The 17719-nt window shown below is 52.1% G+C and overlaps 1 protein-coding gene across 3 annotated transcripts in view; it reads left to right on the top strand.

Annotated features, from left to right (window-relative positions):
- LOC138579573 (embryonic polyadenylate-binding protein-like) overlaps nucleotides 1-17719 on the top strand; it is a 1702133-nt gene that overhangs the window by 1377376 nt on the left and 307038 nt on the right. The window lies entirely within an intron of this gene.

Genomic DNA, 17719 nt, shown 5'->3' on the forward strand with positions numbered 1-17719 from the left:
TTTCTGTTCACATTGCTTCGCAGTACATTTTCTGCTTACACTGCTCGACTGTTAACATTGTTGTCTGAACGTGAAAGGACAAGGCCGCAGGGCTGCAAGGCTAATAAGAGTTCGTTGAAACACAACGTAGGCAACTCCGGGGAGGAATGCCTGGCTCCCTCCCGAATGTAGCCTTGAAGCAGAGCCGCAGGGCATTTAATCATTTCACAGCTGCAAGCCAGTCTCGTTATATGGTAGAATGTTAGAATAAAGCAGCTAAAGGCTTGAATTATGCTCTTCCAGCGGACATATAGGATGCCCTGTTGCAGATCTTGCTGCCTCGCTTAGAACAAAATCAGCTTGATCTGTTGGATGCCCCGCTCACTGCACGGCCCCCCTTTTCCAAGCCCTGTAGAGCGTGTCGGCTCCCAGGACACGAATAGCACCTCATAGATAGCAAGGTCTGGAATGTGACTCTTCCCCCGTATGTAGCTCGCTTACAAGAACAGAAGCACTGTGTTCTGTTCAACAAAGAAGATGTCTCCGCACTTGCAAGGTTGCATATTGTTACTAGAATAGATATTTGAAGGTGTCATATTCGTCGAAAGTGTCCATCAAACCGAGTTCAAAGAAACCCAATAAAGGGGGGTGTTAAACATGTCACAGCTGATTGTATATGCATTTTGTATATATGTAACTGATGTACGTAATTCACTCTCTTGTGTCCCTCGAGGTCTAGAGATACACGTTGCGGGGCGTGAGACCGAGTTGGCCAACTGGGACTATTTGCTTTGCAATAAACCCTAGCTTTGGGAACACAACCTCGTGTCTGGTGTATCTATCGTGTGTGGTGACTTGCCTTGTTTCCATAACACTAGGGGCCCCTTTCAAGAGGTGCTCGTCCTCATTTCCTGTTGCCTCTGACCATGATGTTGGTTTGTTGAGACGGGATGTCCGGGTGATGGCTGACAGAGTGCAAACTGTAGAAACTCAAGCAGATGAAAATAGAGAAAACATCACTAACACCCAGACGGAGATGCAAGAATTAACAGCAAAAGTGGGCATGCTGGAGAATAGAACAGAGGATGCCGAGGGACGGGCGCGCCAGAATAACATCTGACTACTGAGCATTCCTGGCGGGCAGAGGAAAATGACTCCACAACATACTTGGAGAACATGCTGCTGCAGGAGGTAGGGCCGGGCGCCTTGTTGCAGGGCTTTACGGTGTAGCATGACCATCGGTCCCTAAGCCGGAGGCCCCTGCCTGGAGCTCCCCCGAGACCACTGATTGTGAGAAACGATCCTTGCATTCTCCAGACGAGGGGGTGTCCACGAAGAGGTTCGGCGAAGATAGCGGTGTACCCTGACTACATACTGAAGAGGCAAAGGGGGCAGGGTTTTGCTCCACAAAGGAACGGCTGCGGTGTGCTGGATTAAAATATATGCCCATCTACCCGGCCAAGCGGAAGGTCGTACACAATGGAACTTTCCACTTTTCTGATAGTTGGATGGGGTGCATACTTGGATGGACACAGTGGGGATCACCCTGCTCCCTGGACAGCCAGGGGCAGAGAACTGATTGTAGGTGGGATTGATGGCGAGGTCTCCTAAAAGAAGACAAGCAGGCAGCGTCATGGAGTTTGCATTACTGCAGGAGAGTAGCAGGGTCCCTACACGAGATAACCAGTAAAGGTACTGGTCTACCCTAGTGGCTACCCTTTTTTGTTTATTTTTTTTAGTGCTAGACTCTAGTACTCGACTGCTGCGCACACGTCCGTTGACCCAGGGCATTGGGACCTGGCTGTGTGTGAGAAGCATCTGTGCCTGAACGAGGTGGCTATCGTTGGGCGGTTGTTAGGGGAAGTTTGGGGATTTGATGAAGTTCAGGATTTGTTTTAAATGCATGCTGCAATCCTCATGTTCCCTAACTGGGGTTTTAATGTACTGTGCCCGTATGCCTGGAGGATATTTCAGGTTGGGGATGGAAGATACCTCAGACAGGGAGGGGTTTGGGGCCCTCAAGCTGTTAGGCCGGTTGCAGGTCTTGGTGGGACCCGATTGGGGAAGGGCAAGGGGGGGGGGGGGTTGAGGTGGGACGCAGGGATGAGTGGAGGTTGCAACACTGGGATGGGGACATTCGGATTGTTGCCTGGAGCGTCAGGAGACTCAACAGCTTTGTGAAATGGAATAGTGTGCACATGAGGCAGAGGTATACACATAGTCCTCCTGCAGGAGACACCTCTCACAGAGGCGAGGCAAGCTATGTGCCTTAGGAAATGGGAGGGACATGGCTATGGGTCTGCCTACTTAGCATACAATAGTGGTACACTTGTATGGTTGGCCCCGTCTGTACCTTGTCAATTGCTTAAATGCAAGTGTAATAACGAGGAAATGATGACCATTGTGCACAGGTTTTTGGGAAAACGGAAGATCTGCATAATTAATACATATGCTCCGAATCATGATGCTAATTCCTCTTTCAAGTCCTTATACCCCAGATTGCACCGTACCAAGGGGTTTTATGGATATGGGGTGGGGGGGGGGGGGCATTTCAATTGTACACTGGTCTCTAGACTAGATAGGTTGGATAGCAAACATAGCAGGCCGACACCCCGGCTAAAGGATTTTGGGTTAGTGAACATTTGGAGGCGGCTGTTTGGGGACAGGAGAGGGTATTCTTGAGTCCCTGGGCCACTTTGTTGCAGCTTAATAGAAATATTGCACCTTTGGTGTAACATGGCGGGAACCTAGGGGTAGTTGACCAATCCTGATGTGGCGATTGAGAGCATGAGCGCTTCTTGATGTTTCGTTTAGAGCCCACATGGACGATAAGATTGAGGAATTTTTCGCACTAAACTCTGGGAGTGTGACTAGTGCGGGAACCCTGTGGGAATTCTTTAAGGTGGTGATGCGCGTTGAGGCGATCAGTAAAATGGGGGCTGCACGCAGAGATTTGGTGCATAGCATTTCTAGCAAAGAATCTGCGATTGAGGACCTGATGAATGGGGTGAACCAGCGGAGGGACATGAGCAGAGGCTCATTGAGCTGAGGCAGGCATGTGTAGCGGTCCACGAGCTGTTGGGAAAATAGGACTATGCAAAATATACAGAGAAACTCAATGAAAGCGGGAGCAATCCTGGGAGAGTGCTGGCTTGGGTGTGCCACGCAGAGGAGAGGAGGGTGAACATGTGCTGTATTAAAGAGGACTGTGGGGAGCAATGGCGTCTTTAGCGGGTATTATCAGCGGATGTGCAGCGAGCGGGTTGAGGGCAGTCCAGCGGACATACAGGATGCCCTGTTGCAGATCTTGCTGCCTCGCTTAGAACAAAATCAGCTTGATCTGTTGGATGCCCCGCTCACTGCAGAAGAATTGAAGCTGACCATGCTGCCGTTGCTTATGGGTAAAACAATGGGGGCAGACCGCCTCCCGGCAGAATTTTGTAAGGAATATGCCGGGGCTTTGGCGCCTCAACTCCTGCAGATGCTAGAGGAGGCCTTCGAGACAGGCCAACTGACGGAAACCCTTGTCCATCATTGTGCCAATGCCTAAACCTTCTAAGTCCTCATTAGAATGCAGCTCCTATAGGCAGCTCTCAATGATCAACCAAGACTGCAAGATATTTACAGCGCTCCTTGCAAACTGGCTATGCATGGTTATTTGTGCCCTCCTAGATCCTGATCAAACAGGATATGTTCGGGTAGGAATACGCCCTGGAATCTGCGCAGACTGCATCAAACAATTGACCAAACTAGTGTAGTGGAGTCAGTCTACGTAGTGGCCTCACTAGATGCAATCACAGCATTTAACTCTGTGCGGTGGGACTGGTTACACGCCACCCTGCAACACTTTGGGATAGGACCGCAATTTTTTAGTTGGGTTAATCTGATATATGTGAAACCAATGGCCAGAGTCAGAACTGTGACGTACATTTCAGACAGGTGGGAATTATTCAAAGGAACTAAGCTGGGGTGCCCGCTTACTCCCATGGTATTAATACTGGCTCAGGAGCCCCTGGCGGCTCTCCTCAGAGTGGACTTCAAAGATGCATGCATACTGGTAGAGGGAATCGTGCATGTAGTCTCCTTATATGGGGACAACATTCTTCTCTATGTACGAAATTCAGAGGTCAACCTGCCGTACATGTTGGAGGTCCTGGATGGGTTTGCGCAACTCTTGCATATAACCATATGCAGGAAAAAGTCGGGTCTCCTTGGCAGGTCTAGTGGGGTTGGGGGCGGACTCTGCTGAGGCATAGAATGTGGAAGCTCGTGAGTAGGCGTGACCCGTACTCTGGCAGAAATAGGGGGGAGCGATTGCGGCGAGGTCCGCAGTCTTGGACAACATTTGGAACCAATTGGAGTCATCACCTTGGGGGATTTGTTTAATGGTGGTATTATGAGCTTTCTGGAATTGGAAGAAATGTAGGATATTCTGGTTCTATGTACATTCATACCCAGATTCTTTTTATGCTGAGTGTTTTGTCAAAATGTGTTGACTGAAAAAACGCATCAAATTTCTTTTTGTTATTTAGGGGGGTTACCTCCCCAAACTCCCTTCCATTTTATATATTCTCTATCGTCCCACCACCTCTACCCCTTATATGCCCTTACCCACCCCCCATATTTTTCAATTCGTTTTTTCAGCTGAAATCTTTCATCAAAAAACTCTGCAAATAAAAAAACAGGCGATGAATGAAGTTTTCTGATATTCCAAGGAGCCGGTTCTTAACGTATCACCAAGTGATCAAGGAGGCAGAGACCCAATGGCCAGAATTTAGGGGACACAGTTTTGGACTTTGGTCACATGGTTTCAAGGCTCTGAGATGTTATTGGACACTGGCAACATTGCAGCTTAGGGTACGGGCCCAGTGGGAAGAGGATGCAGGCCGGGCCTTCACCGATGGGAAGTAGTCTAAGGTGCTGATGTATATGTTAGGGAGAATTCTCAATTTTCTGGCTAATTTCCCTCACCTACGGAGTCCCCCAGCAGCTTTGCTGGACTTTTGGAGTACATTTTATTTCACTTGGTAAGAGTGAGCACTTTTCCCCCACTCTTACCCATGTTTTGCCATGTGTCTTTCAGCTGTTTTTGTGATTGAGGGCTCTGGAGTACACCACTTCAGTAGCCCTCTTCTTTTGTGTGTTACACAGCACCTTCAGTGAAGTGACACGGGGTTGTCTTTTAGACTTCCCACAGACTCCATTTCTGAGGCTGACTACTGTCCCCCAGAAAAGGGTAAAGTTGCCCATTAACTTTACTTGGTCATTTTTCCACAGATCCAGTACACCCCATCTTACATGGAGTACTGAAAAGGGTTAATCCGTATCACTTTTTATCTGTACCTCCTAGAGCATTGTTTCGCTCTTTTAACATTTAGACTTGGCTGGTGGCAGTGGTATCTACCCTAACTTGTCTATTGCGATTATACTATATAAACGTGGTATTGTTTTAGGCTATTATATTGGCCTCGAACTTAAACCCGCTTGACCAAATACTTTTTCTTTTGGCTCCGGTCAGGTTTATTCGCCATTTCTTTTTGTTAAAGTCCTTCTTGTGTTTTACTTGGCGCGGCAAACCAGGTTTGCCTCCTTTGTTCGCTGTCTCTTGGCGGGCTTCTGCCAAGAAGCCCGCCTCTATGTGCCTGGGTGTCTAGGTATGCTGAATGTGAGGGAGGGGTGTAGTCACCCTCTGCACAGGGTATCCTAGGAAACCCAAGTCACACTTTGCCATGATCACCCAGGAGGGGGGTTGTCCAGCCTGGATAACAACCTCAGCCAATCATGGCAAAGTGCGACTTGGGTTTCCTAGGTTCTCCAGCATTGGGTCTGGCATGGATTCACATGCTCATGAATATTCCCCGTCATCAGGCTGGGAATCCACGGTAAAGAAAAAACCAGTATCAGTTTCGTTTCTGATCTGTCTTTCGTAGTAATAACCAATCACTGGTCTCTGCGTCATACTGACCACAGCCAATGACTGCCCTCTACCTAAGCACCGCCTCTGGCAGCCATCTTCAGATTTTTACCGCACGTTCATGTGTTGGGATCCTCGTGCTATTGCTCTCGAGCGTTAGTGCTTTTTTTTCACGTTTTTTTTCAAAAACTTCTTTTTTTCGGTCAAAAGAGCCTCAAGCTCCACCGACTCTCCATCCGATCAACGGGGATCCGTGTCGGATTCGTCTGCGCCCCTCAAGGGTGAAGATTTCGTCGAGCTATGCTTTTGGAGGACTCCAGAAGTTTCTCAGGCCCGGTCATGGCCCAGGAGAAGGGAAGCTCGACGCCCGGAAAGCTGTTCAGGGTCTGCCCTGGATGCCAGCTGCAGAACGTCTTCAAGGAGGACGAACACTCTTTTTGTCTTTACTGCCTACATGAGGACAAGACGCACGTGGAGAAGGACTGTGCGTTTTGCGGCAACATGTCGGAGCGGACCATGAAGGACCGCCATCAACGTCTCGCCAACTGGCTGGAAGGGAAGCGCCCGTCCGGCGAGAAGAAGAGGAAGAAATCTGAGCGGTCTTCTAAGACCTTTGAGGACGCCCCGGCGACGGGGGTCCAACATAAGGCCAAGCACCGCGAGTCCGCTGGCACCGGGAGCGCCGAACGGTCGGGCTCTACGGGCGCCAGGCTGGGCGCACCCTCCCCGGCACCATCAACCACGAGCCAACGCTCTGGGTCGGGTAAGAGGAAGGCCGAGCACCCGGCGAGGCTCCTGGAGAGGCCCCGGTCGAGCTCGAAGGCGGAGGGGGAGCGAGGCAGTGTCCCCCCCCCTCAAGGATAAGGCGGTGAGCGCACCTAAGGTGGTGAAGGCCTTAATCCATCCGGCCAAGCCCTCTATCGAAACTGTCGCGGCGGCCCTGGCTCAGCCTGTGGAGGCTACACCAGTGGTGGCGACCTCAGGGCTCAGAGTCTCACTGCCACCTCGGAGGGAGTCCTCTTTTGTGCCCATCGATAGGACCCCCGTGAAATCCCCCGTGGGGAAGAAAAAGGGGGGGGCAGGGCGTCGTCGTAGATTCGGCCTCAACCTCGGAGGAGGAGCTGGTCGAGGTCTTAAGCCATGGCCTCGGCGTGGAAGAAGACCGGCCCGTCGGGATGGATCCCGACGCAGGTGACGACGACATCGTCGAGGGTACCGACGGGGCCCCTGATCGCCCGTCGGATTCCCCTCTGCCAGCGCCGCGAGACAACTCGGCGGCCATTTTGTTGGCTATACAGTCCTTATGCTCAGAGATAAGGACGAGACTACCGTTGCCGACGGAACCTCTCCCGTCGGGGGACCCAGAACCGGGACCTTCTGGGGCTCCCCCTACCAAGAAAAGAAGGATCCACCCTCCGCCTCCTTTTCAGCCGTCGCGCCCCTTCCAGCCCTCCTCCCCGTCCACCCGAGGGGATGATACGGGGACTGACACGGCAGCGACGGGTACGGACAACGAGGTATACGACGAGGATGTACCGTCGTCGCCTCCCGCCAGGGCTTCTCCGCCCGACGAGATTGGATCGTTCCACTCCATGATCACCAGGGCATCCGAGCTTTTCCAACTCTGCCCTGAGGAGAAGAAGAAGGAAGGTTTCCTTTATCAGCGGCGCGAGGCCAAGAGGAAGACGGTCCTCGCATTGCCTCTATTGGACGACATTTGGGATGAGGGCCTCACCCTCCTCAAGAACCCTTCCACGACGCCAGCTAGAAGAGACCGGTACGAGAAAAAGTACCGGGTCCGGGACACGGCCCCCCTGTGCCTCCGGGCGCAGCCTACCCCTGACTCCGTCGTCTCCGCGGCGGCCAGGAAAAAAGTGGAGGGGGGGTGCGGCCTCCACATCGACTTCCCCACCGGACGGCGAGGGAAAGAAATTGGACGCTATGGGACGCAGAGTAATCTCGTCTGCAGCGACGACGATTAAAGCTGCCAACGCCTTGGCTATCGTGGCCCGATACGACAGGGAGCTCTGGTACAAACTGGCTCCCCTGCTGGACTTCTTGCCGGACGACAAGAGGGCAGAGGCCCTGGAGATCCTGCAGGAAGGTGAGGTGGCTTCGGACCACGCCATTACCGTTGCGACGGACATTGCCGACACTGGGTTCCGCCAGTTGGGCAACAGCGTTCGCCTTAGGCGGCGTGGATGGCTCAAGGCTTCCGTCAAGACGTTCAGACCATCCTGGACATGCTCTTCGATGGGAACAACCTGTTTGGGAAAACAGTGGACGATTCCCTTCAGGCCATTAAAGCGGACACCGAGACGGCCCGGGCCCTTGGAGTTCTGCAACAACGACGGACGCCCTTTCGGAGCAGCGGAGGCAAGGGCGCCTCCAAAGGTTCCGGCGGCGGTTTCTCCTCCTACCGTCAAGCGGCCCGCTCGTCGTCTCAGGAGGCCTACAGAGGACGAGGCAAGTCTGGCGGACCCCGCCGTCGTCGCCAAGGAGGTCAAGGCGGCAAAGCCTCGCCGAAGCAGGATTGAACCGGCCATGGGGTCGGGCCCCCACCGAAGCACCCCGGTGGGAGGCCGGCTGGCGAGCTTCGTCAGCGTGTGGGAGTCCATCTCCACCGACCGTTGGGTGCTGGACGCCTTGGCCCGGGGCCACGCGCTCGAATTTCAAAGGAAGTGTCCGCGCGTCCCCCCCCGTGGCCAGGAAAGAACTTCACGTCCCTCAACTTCTCCTGGAGGTAAAGGCGATGCTCAGGAAGGGCGCCATCGAACTCGTCCCAAAGAGGCTTCGGGGCTCGGGAGTTTACTCGAGATACTTCCTCGTGAAGAAGACGACGGGGGGATGGCGCCCCATCCTGGACCTGCGACGTCTAAACAAGTTGCGCAAAAGTTCCGGATGGTCACCCTCCAGCACGTCCTGGGTCAGCTGGAGGAAGGAGACTTCCTGTCGTCGTTGGATTTGGAGGATGCCTACTTCCATATTCCCATCCTAAAGGGGCACCGAAAATTCCTCAGGTTTGTGGTCCAAGGGCGTCATTACCAGTTCAAAGCCCTCCCCTTAGGACTACGGTCGGCACCCAGGGTGTTCACCAAGTGCCTCGCACCGGTGGCGGCGGAGCTGCGCCGCGAAGGGATCCACGTCTACCCCTACCTGGACGAATGGCTCAACCGAGCCAAGACAAGGGAGCTCGCCGTGGTTCACACGGCAAGGACCGTCCAACTTCTCACGGACTTGGGATTCTCCGTGAACTACACCAAATCCCACCTGGTACCCGCGCAAGACGCTCTGTTTCTGGGAGCGAGGCTCAACACAGTGTCCCTTCTGGCCTCCCCGTCGGAGGAGAGGACCAGGACCATCCTGGGCAAGGTGCAGCGGATGTTGGTGGCCGACGCGGCCAAGGTGAGGTCCATCAAGTCCCTCCTCGGAATGATGTCTTCCTGCATCTACCTCATTCCCATGTGCAGGCTCCGGATGCGCCCGTTGCAGGAGTTCCTGGACGCGCGCTGGATCCAAACGACGGGCAGCTTCGAGGAAAGGATCACACTCGACGAGAGTTTCCGACGAGCGATCCGGTGGTGGGGCACCCGCGCGCATCTGACGGCGGGCATGGACTTCCAGACCCCAGCCCACCAGGAGACAGTGACCACGGATGCCTCCCTGGAAGGGTGGGGAGCGCACACCGAAAATCTGCACGCAAGAGGCCTTTGGCTCCCGACGGAGAAATCCCTACATATCAATGTCCTGGAGCTCCGTGCAGTGTTTTGGGCCCTCAGGTCCTTCCTTCCGTCCCTCAAGGGCAAGGTGGTGAGGATCTTCACCGACAACACCACCACCATGTTTTACATCAGGAAACAGGGCGGAACCAGGTCCCCAGCACTGTCCAAGGAGGCGCAGGACCTGTGGCATTGGGCAGTCGCCCAAGGGATGTTTCTGGTGCCGTTTCATCTGGCAGGGATAAAAAACACCATCGCCGACTCACTCAGCAGGGAGCTGCGCTCGTGCCACGAGTGGGAACTACGGCAGGATCTAGTGGATCGCCTCTTCCGACGGTGGGGCACACCCCAGATCGACCTGTTCGCGACGGCGACGAACTCCAAGTGCCGGAGGTTCGCCAGCAGGTTTCCCCAGGCGAGGAGCATGGGCGATGATTTCTCGTTCCCCTGGGAGGGCCTGTTCCTCTACGCGTTCCCTCCTTTGCCACTGCTAATCCGGCTCGTCAACCAGCTCAAGAGGTCACGGTGCAGGATGATCCTCGTCGCACCTGCGTGGCCGAGGCAGATATGGTTCCCGGACCTTCTGGACTTGTCAGCGTCCCCGCCAATCAAGCTGCCGGTGGACGCGGATCTGCTCTCCAGGGAAGGAGGCGCCATCCTCCACCACGACCCGAAATCGCTGAACTTGCAGGCCTGGCTCCTGCAGCGCTAGAGTTTGGAGGATACGACATACCGGCCGACTGCAGAGAGGTTCTTGCAAAGGCCAGGGCGTCCTCGACTCTTAAATGCTACGGACACAAATGGAAGAGGTTTTCTGTCTGGTGCCACGCACAGAAGATTAACCCACTACGGATTACGGCTCCCCAGGTACTGCCGAACCTGCTGACGCTGGCCAAAGCTGGACTGGCACACGCGTCCATCAAGATTCATCTTGCTGCGATCTCCCGATACACCAGAACCACGGGCCAGTCGTCCCTGTGGTCTCATCGTCTGGTGAAAGAGTTCATGAAGGGACTGTTCAGATCGTTCCCGCCGGTGAAGGCGCCGGCCCCGGCGTGGGAGCTCAACGTGGTGCTGACCAAGCTCATGGGACCTCCGTTCGAGCCTCTGCACTCGGCCCCGTTGAAGTTTCTGTCGTGGAAAACAGCGTTTCTTGTGGCCATCACCTCTGCACGACGGGTGGGAGAGATCCAGGCCCTTTCCTGCAAGGCCCCGTACTTGACTTTTCACGACACGAGGGTAGTGCTCAGGACGCACCCCTCCTTCATGCCCAAGGTACCGTCGGACTTCCATCTCAACGAACCCTTGGTGTTGCCTGTGTTCTTCCCGTCGCCTTCGTCGCCGGCTGAGAGGACTTTGCACTTGCTGGATGTGGCTAGAGCGCTGAAGTTCTACGTGGACCGCACGAAGTGTTTTCGGAAGACGTCACAACTCTTTGTGAACTTTGGACCTGTCAATCAGGGGAAGGCTCTCTCGAAGGCTTCCATTTCCAGATGGCTCTCCGGCTGTATCATGTACTGTCATCGGTTGGCAAACCGACCGCTGCCTGGCCGTCCGAGAGCCCATTCCACCAGAGCGATCGCAGCTACCACAGCGTTCCTTTCTGGTGTGCCCCTGCTGGACATATGCAGGGCTGCTACGTGGAGGTCGACGCACACCTTCACGAAGTTCTACTGCGTCGATCGGGATTCCAGGGAGGAGTCCTGGGTCGGCCAAGCAGTGCTGCGCAACCTGTTCGCCTGAGGTGAGCCTGGTGAGGAGGTAAGATGCTTAATGTTGAGTTTGATGTAATGCTTAATGTTGAGCCTTTGCCACCTCCCGTGGTTGTGCATGTGTGTACTGCTATGTATTCTTTATTCATGAGCATGTGAATCCATGCCAGACCCCATGCTGGAGAAGGAACAAGTTACTTACCTGTAACTGTTGTTCTCCAGCATGGGTCTGGCATGGATTCACATGCGAGCCCTCCCGCCTACCCCTCTGCGGCTCTTCACTTGGTCATACTGCCACTTCACGTGCTTCCAAATCTGAGGATGGCTGCCAGAGGCGGTGCTTAGGTAGAGGGCAGTCATTGGCTGTGGTCAGTATGACGCAGAGACCAGTGATTGGTTATTACTACGAAAGACAGATCAGAAACGAAACTGATACTGGTTTTTTCTTTACCGAGGATTCCCAGCCTGACGACGGGGAATATTCATGAGCATGTGAATCCATGCCAGACCCATGCTGGAGAACAACAGTTACAGGTAAGTAACTTGTTCCATACCCTGTGCAGGGGGTGACTACACCCCTCCCGCACATTCAGCCCACCGAGCCATCCAGACACGAAAGGAGGGCTTCTGGTCAGAAGGCCGCGAAAGGTCGGCAAACAAAGGAGGCAAACCTGGTTTTCCTCTCAAAGAAAGACCCATGAAGGATGTTAACAAAAAGAAATGGCGATTAAACCCAACCGGAGCCGAAATAAAAAGTATTTGGGCTAGCGGGTTTAAAGTTCGAGGCTACTAAAATAGCCTAAAACCATACCACGTTATGTAATATATTAGCAGTAGGAAAATTAGGGTAGATACCACTGCCACCAGCCAAGTCTTAATGTTAAGGGAGCGAAATAATGCTCCAAGAGGTGCACATGAAAAGGGCTAAGAATTAACCCTTTCCAATACTCCAAATACGATGGGGTGTACTGGATCTGTGGTTTAATGACTATGTAAAGTTAATGGCAACTTTACCCTTTTCTGGGGGACAGTAGTCAGCCCCAGAAATGGAGTTGGTAGGAAGCCGAAACGACAACCCTGTGTCACCGCACTGAAGGTGCTGTGTAACCACAAGTGTGGGGCTACTGAAGTGGTGTACTCCGGAATCCACAATCACAAAAACAGATGAAATACACATGGAAAAACACAGGTTCGAGTGGGGGAAAAGCTCACACTCTTACCAAGTGGGAAAAAAAAACTCCAGAAATCTAGCAAAGCTGCTGAGGGACTCACTAGGTAAGGGAAATTAGCCATAGAATGAGAATTCTCCCTAACAGAATGCCACCTCAACAAGTATTTGGTGTTATGCTGGCAGAAAGAACTATGCATTCAATGGATGTTGCTTGGGCCTTGAAGTTTTATGTGGCACGCTCGAGGAGTTTTCGTAAGACTATTCAACTTTTTGTGAATTTTGGACCTATGAATCACGGGAAGGCCCTGTCTAAGGCTTCTATATCCAGGTGGCTTTCCGGCTGCATCATGCACTGTCCTAATCAGGTGAACAGACCACTCGCAGGCGCATCCAGTTCACAGGCAGACCGAGTGCCCACTCCACCAGAGCCATTGCAGCCACAACCATTTCGCTCTGGTGTTCCTGTGCTCGACATCTGCAAGGCTGCTGTATGGAGTACCACGCACACCTTCACGAGGTTCTGCTGGGATTCCCGGGAGGAGTCCGGGGTCGGCCAAGCGGTGCTACACAACCTGTTCACTTGAGGGGCGTCCAGAGGGTAAGTGTTTTACTTCTGTTGAGCCTTGAATTTCCTGTGGTTGTGTATATGTACTGCTTTCTAATCTTTATTCATGAGTATGTGAATACATGCCAGACCCCATGCTGGAGAAGGTTTAAGTTACTTACCTGTAACTTGTACTCCAGCACGGGTCTGGCATGGATTCATATACAAACCCTCCCTCTGGCCCCTTAGTCATACTGCCACTTTACATGCCTACCAAATCTGACGATGGCTGCCAGAGGCGGGGCTTAGGGAGAGGACAGTCATTGGATGGGGCAGTATGACCCAAGGGACAGTGATTAGTTTAGAGGGGAAATACAGTTTTAAAGTGAAACTGTTTTTTCTTTTACAGAGGATTCTTTGAATCCATGCTGGAGAACAATAGTGTAGTTAATTAACTTAAACCGTGTTTAATAGTTCATTCTAAATCAAGGCATACAACTCGGCACTCCTCAGTGCACTCGACCTGCACGCTGCTCTCAAAACCACTATATGTCAAAAAGTCACACTGCATAACTGGTTCACAGAGGAGTAAACATCCCTCGGCAGACAAACACGCCAATGAACACATCTGGAGGAAAAGTCCTACCCCCTCCAACAAAGAATATAATACCCAAATAAATTAAGCTAGTTCTAAAACAAGAGAACTCTTTAAAATCCTCAAGGAGCTTGAAGCCCCAGTGCCTCACCTCCATCTTCCCCAAAGACGCTTACCTGTAAACCTGTTCTCCAGAATCGGACTGGCCTGGATTCACATGCGCAAACCATCTGTGGCTCTTCTTGCGTCATACTGCCACTTTACATGCTCTACCAAATCTGAAGATGTCCACCAGGGGTTGAGCTTAGGGAGAAGACTGTCATTGGATTGTGGCAGTATGGCTCAAAGGTTATAGAGTAAAATACAGTTTTCACGCTAAAGCGACTGTTATTCTTGTACCATGGATTCCTGGCCTGACGGGGAATTTTCATGAGCATGTGAATCCATGCCAGACCCATGCTGGAAAACAGGAGTTACAGGTTGGTAATCTATTCCTTTCATGCATTTGGAGGACGTTAAATAACATCCATTATTTGGAAAGATTCATTTTCTTTTTGCTGCTTTCCTCCTATAGTTTTTTGTTTTTGTTTTGCTTTGACTACTTGTCATGGTTTGGATTCTGTTCTGCAGTAGTACATTGATGAGAATGGGTGCAAACGCCCACTCAGCCCTCAGACTTGTACAAACCAAGGGCCAACACAATCATAAAGGTAAAACGGGCCCAGTTATGAGATATAAGCAAGACTAAAGAGGTGATGGCTGGAAGGTGTAGAATTAATCTTAACCTCTGACATTGCTCTGGGCAACCCTCCAATCCATCGTTCTTCACCTGCTAAGCCATTACAAAACAGGAAAGACCATATGCAAAAAAGGTTTGCTTCCTGCCCAAACTGCTTGACTTGATCATAATCCTACTGCAAGAAACCACAAGCATCCCCAAACATGTTTCGGCCTCATTGGGTTAAGAGATATGCCTCCTTTGCCTTATGTGGTAAACTGGGCAGAGGGAAGGCTATGCTTTTAAGAGGGGTGTGAATGTGATCAAGCAGCGACCGAAACATCAGAGCATAACAGTCCAAAATAAAGGCAAAGTCCAATCAAGGCTCAAAAATAATAGATCTACTTTAATCAACACATTTGCAAAAATAATTAAAAAAAATACTACATAACGCCCACCTCAAGGACGGAACGGAGAATAAGCAAAGATGGTACAATGCAACACTCTGGATGATGAATTAGGGGTGTAAGTCGAGTGAAAACCACAATGTTCCTTAAAAGGATAGGTTTCGTAGATGCAAAAAGGGATTTAGTGACCTAACCAGTCTCTAGGCCCAAAACTGGACCAAGGGAGCTGTTAAAAGTGAATAGTACCTTCTTGCAGTTCAACTGTGTTGAGCCCAACTTTGAGCAGTGGAACAGCTCGGGTACAGTTGATTGTGATGGCTCAAGCAGCAAGCCGAAATTGAGCAGGTCCGAATGCGGTAGCTCTTTGCAGGTCAGAAGTTGTTTTTGGTGAAGCAGGTCAGGGCGCTTGCCAGTATCTCTTCTAGGTTGAGCCGGGACGAGTTGAGTTGTAACCTTAGAGATGGGTTGACAAGTGTGGCTCCAGCGGTTCGAGTCGGAGGGCAGTGGCTGTCAAAACAGGGATCCAGCTGCTCCGATATGCAGTTTGGCGAAGTGGCATTTTGAGATTAAATCAAGTTGTGGGAAAACCCCTGGTTCGAGTTGGCAAGTGACTCTCCAGCAGTCAGGTCCTGGTGTCAAGCTGTTGATTTGATCCTAGCCAGATGACAGGCTCAGCAAAGGTACAATGCAGCATCAAGGTGCGCTTGAGATTCAGGCAAACGTTCGAAGGTTCTGTGTAGTGCCGAAAAGCAGCACCAGCTTAATACCTCCGCATCAAGCGCAGCTCTACGTCCGTTCAACCGACGTTGAAGTGGCAGAACAGGGAGTCTTTGTAAATCTGATCCTCCAAATGCTCAGAGACCGCCCTTCAGGGAGACGGACAGGATGCAGCCATTCAGGGTCCTCTCTCAGCTTCAGGAGATTCTGGTGCAGAATTGAAAGTCCTCGTCCCCAGCAAGAGTCGTCCAGTGTGACCTGACGGTGGTTAGGGGGCAGAGCTCTCCTCTGCCTTGGACTGCTCCTTCAACTCAGTGGTTGAGGGCTTTGAAAAGTAAAACTCTCCCAAAAGAGGTCCAATTAATCCTCCTTAGGTGTTTGATCCAGAGTGAATGAAAATAGTGGTGTGAGATCCCTTCTCTTAAAGGTAAGGTCCAGAGGTAATTTGTCTAAAGCTAGCTTTCCTTAGTCTAATCCCTGTTCTTGAAAGAAGTGGACTTTACCCTTCTGACATCACACCCAAAGTGTTTTGCTCCAGAGGAAGTGGAGGGGACAGGAAAGAGAAGGAGAGGCAGAGAGAAACAAAATGGTAGAAGTCCCCTTCCACTATAGCGAGCCCTCCTGACTACTTGAACCCACCCCCTTCTCATCTCTCTAGGATTAAAGGCCTTTTGAAATTCTTGTGTGAGGCTACTCCCTTTGTGTGTGCTCTTTTGATACCTGGGCCCAGGGCAGCTGCCTTGTGGGCGGTTGATTCTAGTGGAGGGTGTTGCCTACCCTCACAAAGAGATCAAAGAAGAGGCATGGCCATTCTGGGTCCTGTCCTGTCATTTGGCAGACTGTCTGGACCAACCACATCACCTTCCATAGTTTGATATGTCTCACAGAAGCCAACACATACTAATAGACAACAAACTGACACTAGAGCCACAAGTCAATGCAGTAGTTAAGGAATGCTTCTTCCACATAATCAAGATAATACTCCTCTTCCCACACAGAACACTTGCTGTCATCTCTCTCGTCATGTCAAGAATAGTCTACGCTAACAGCATAGAACTCAGAATGCCAGAGCACATTAAGAGAAACTACAATGAATATAGAGCGCAGAAGCAGGACTACTCTTCAGACTCACTAAGAGAACACACCGCACCAGCACTGAGAACACTGCATTGGTTATCAGTCAAAAAACAAATCTACTGTCTGATTCCAAGATGGCCATCGACTAGCGAGGACGTGTGGTCCTGCGCTCCGTTCCACGCCGACATATGCAGGCTGTGCCAGTCCAAGTAGGGCAGGCAAAGGCCGGACACCAATGCGCCGTGGTAGAAAGGCAGCGGCCCACCAAGCAGTGTTGTGGGTGCCTCTGCACCGGTAGTCAGAGGCGTGTGTCGGATTAGGGGATCCCAGACGAGGGGCAGCAGTGAGACAGTGGACCGTCTGGCAGAGGAAGGGTGATTTTCCCCCCCCCCCACACCTTGGGGACATGCAAAGCACCGTGGAGGTGAGGGCTCCTGGTAGTGGCTGTAACCCCTGCGGGATGTCAGAGTGAAGCACTGCAGTGGGCCGGGGTGAGGCTTGCACTGCGGGCAGCAGTGGTGCACAGGCCGCAGAGAAGGTGAAGCAGCCCTGAAAAGAGCTTGGAGGAAACTGTGAAGGAAGCGGGCAGTATGCCAGAGACCAAGGAGGTGAGAGGGGAGGCACCCCGGTTCTCGTGGTAAAGACGAGAGGGTGAAGAGGAGCCAAAACCCCCGATAATAGAGAAGCGTAGGGGGGCGCAAGATGCACCTGGTGCTCTGTTTTGCATAGAAGCAGCAAGAGACAGGGAGACCAGGCTCTTGAGTGATGTGTGTACTGCAAGGGGCGACGGCTGGAAAGCATTGAGGGCGGTCATCCCCTGCATGCAGAGGAAGGTGGGATATTGTAAGTTTGCCCATAAGGATAGTCTAGGGCTCTGGATCCGGCCTCGCCCCTATAGCTCTGGAGCACCCTGACTGAAGGTGAATGTGGAGGAGAAAGGGGCGCAACCAGAGGCTGAACATCAATAGAAGAGGGACACAAGCTGCAGGAGTGGTCCCAACTGTGGGAGGGACCTCCAGATGCCAGGGGAAAGGAACACTGGCCCGACAACCCCCCAACTTCCCAGGAGGGGCAACTGGAGCAGTGTTGGAGGCAGTAGAGTGAAGTGCTACCAGCCGTCACAGAAAGTGGTGGCAAGGGCCAGCAGAGAGGGAATATGGCCTTCG

This window comes from Ambystoma mexicanum, chromosome 3p (assembly GCF_040938575.1).
Source record: "Ambystoma mexicanum isolate Mex_15411 chromosome 3p, UKY_AmexF1_1, whole genome shotgun sequence".
In the NCBI taxonomy this organism is placed as follows: domain Eukaryota; kingdom Metazoa; phylum Chordata; class Amphibia; order Caudata; family Ambystomatidae; genus Ambystoma; species Ambystoma mexicanum.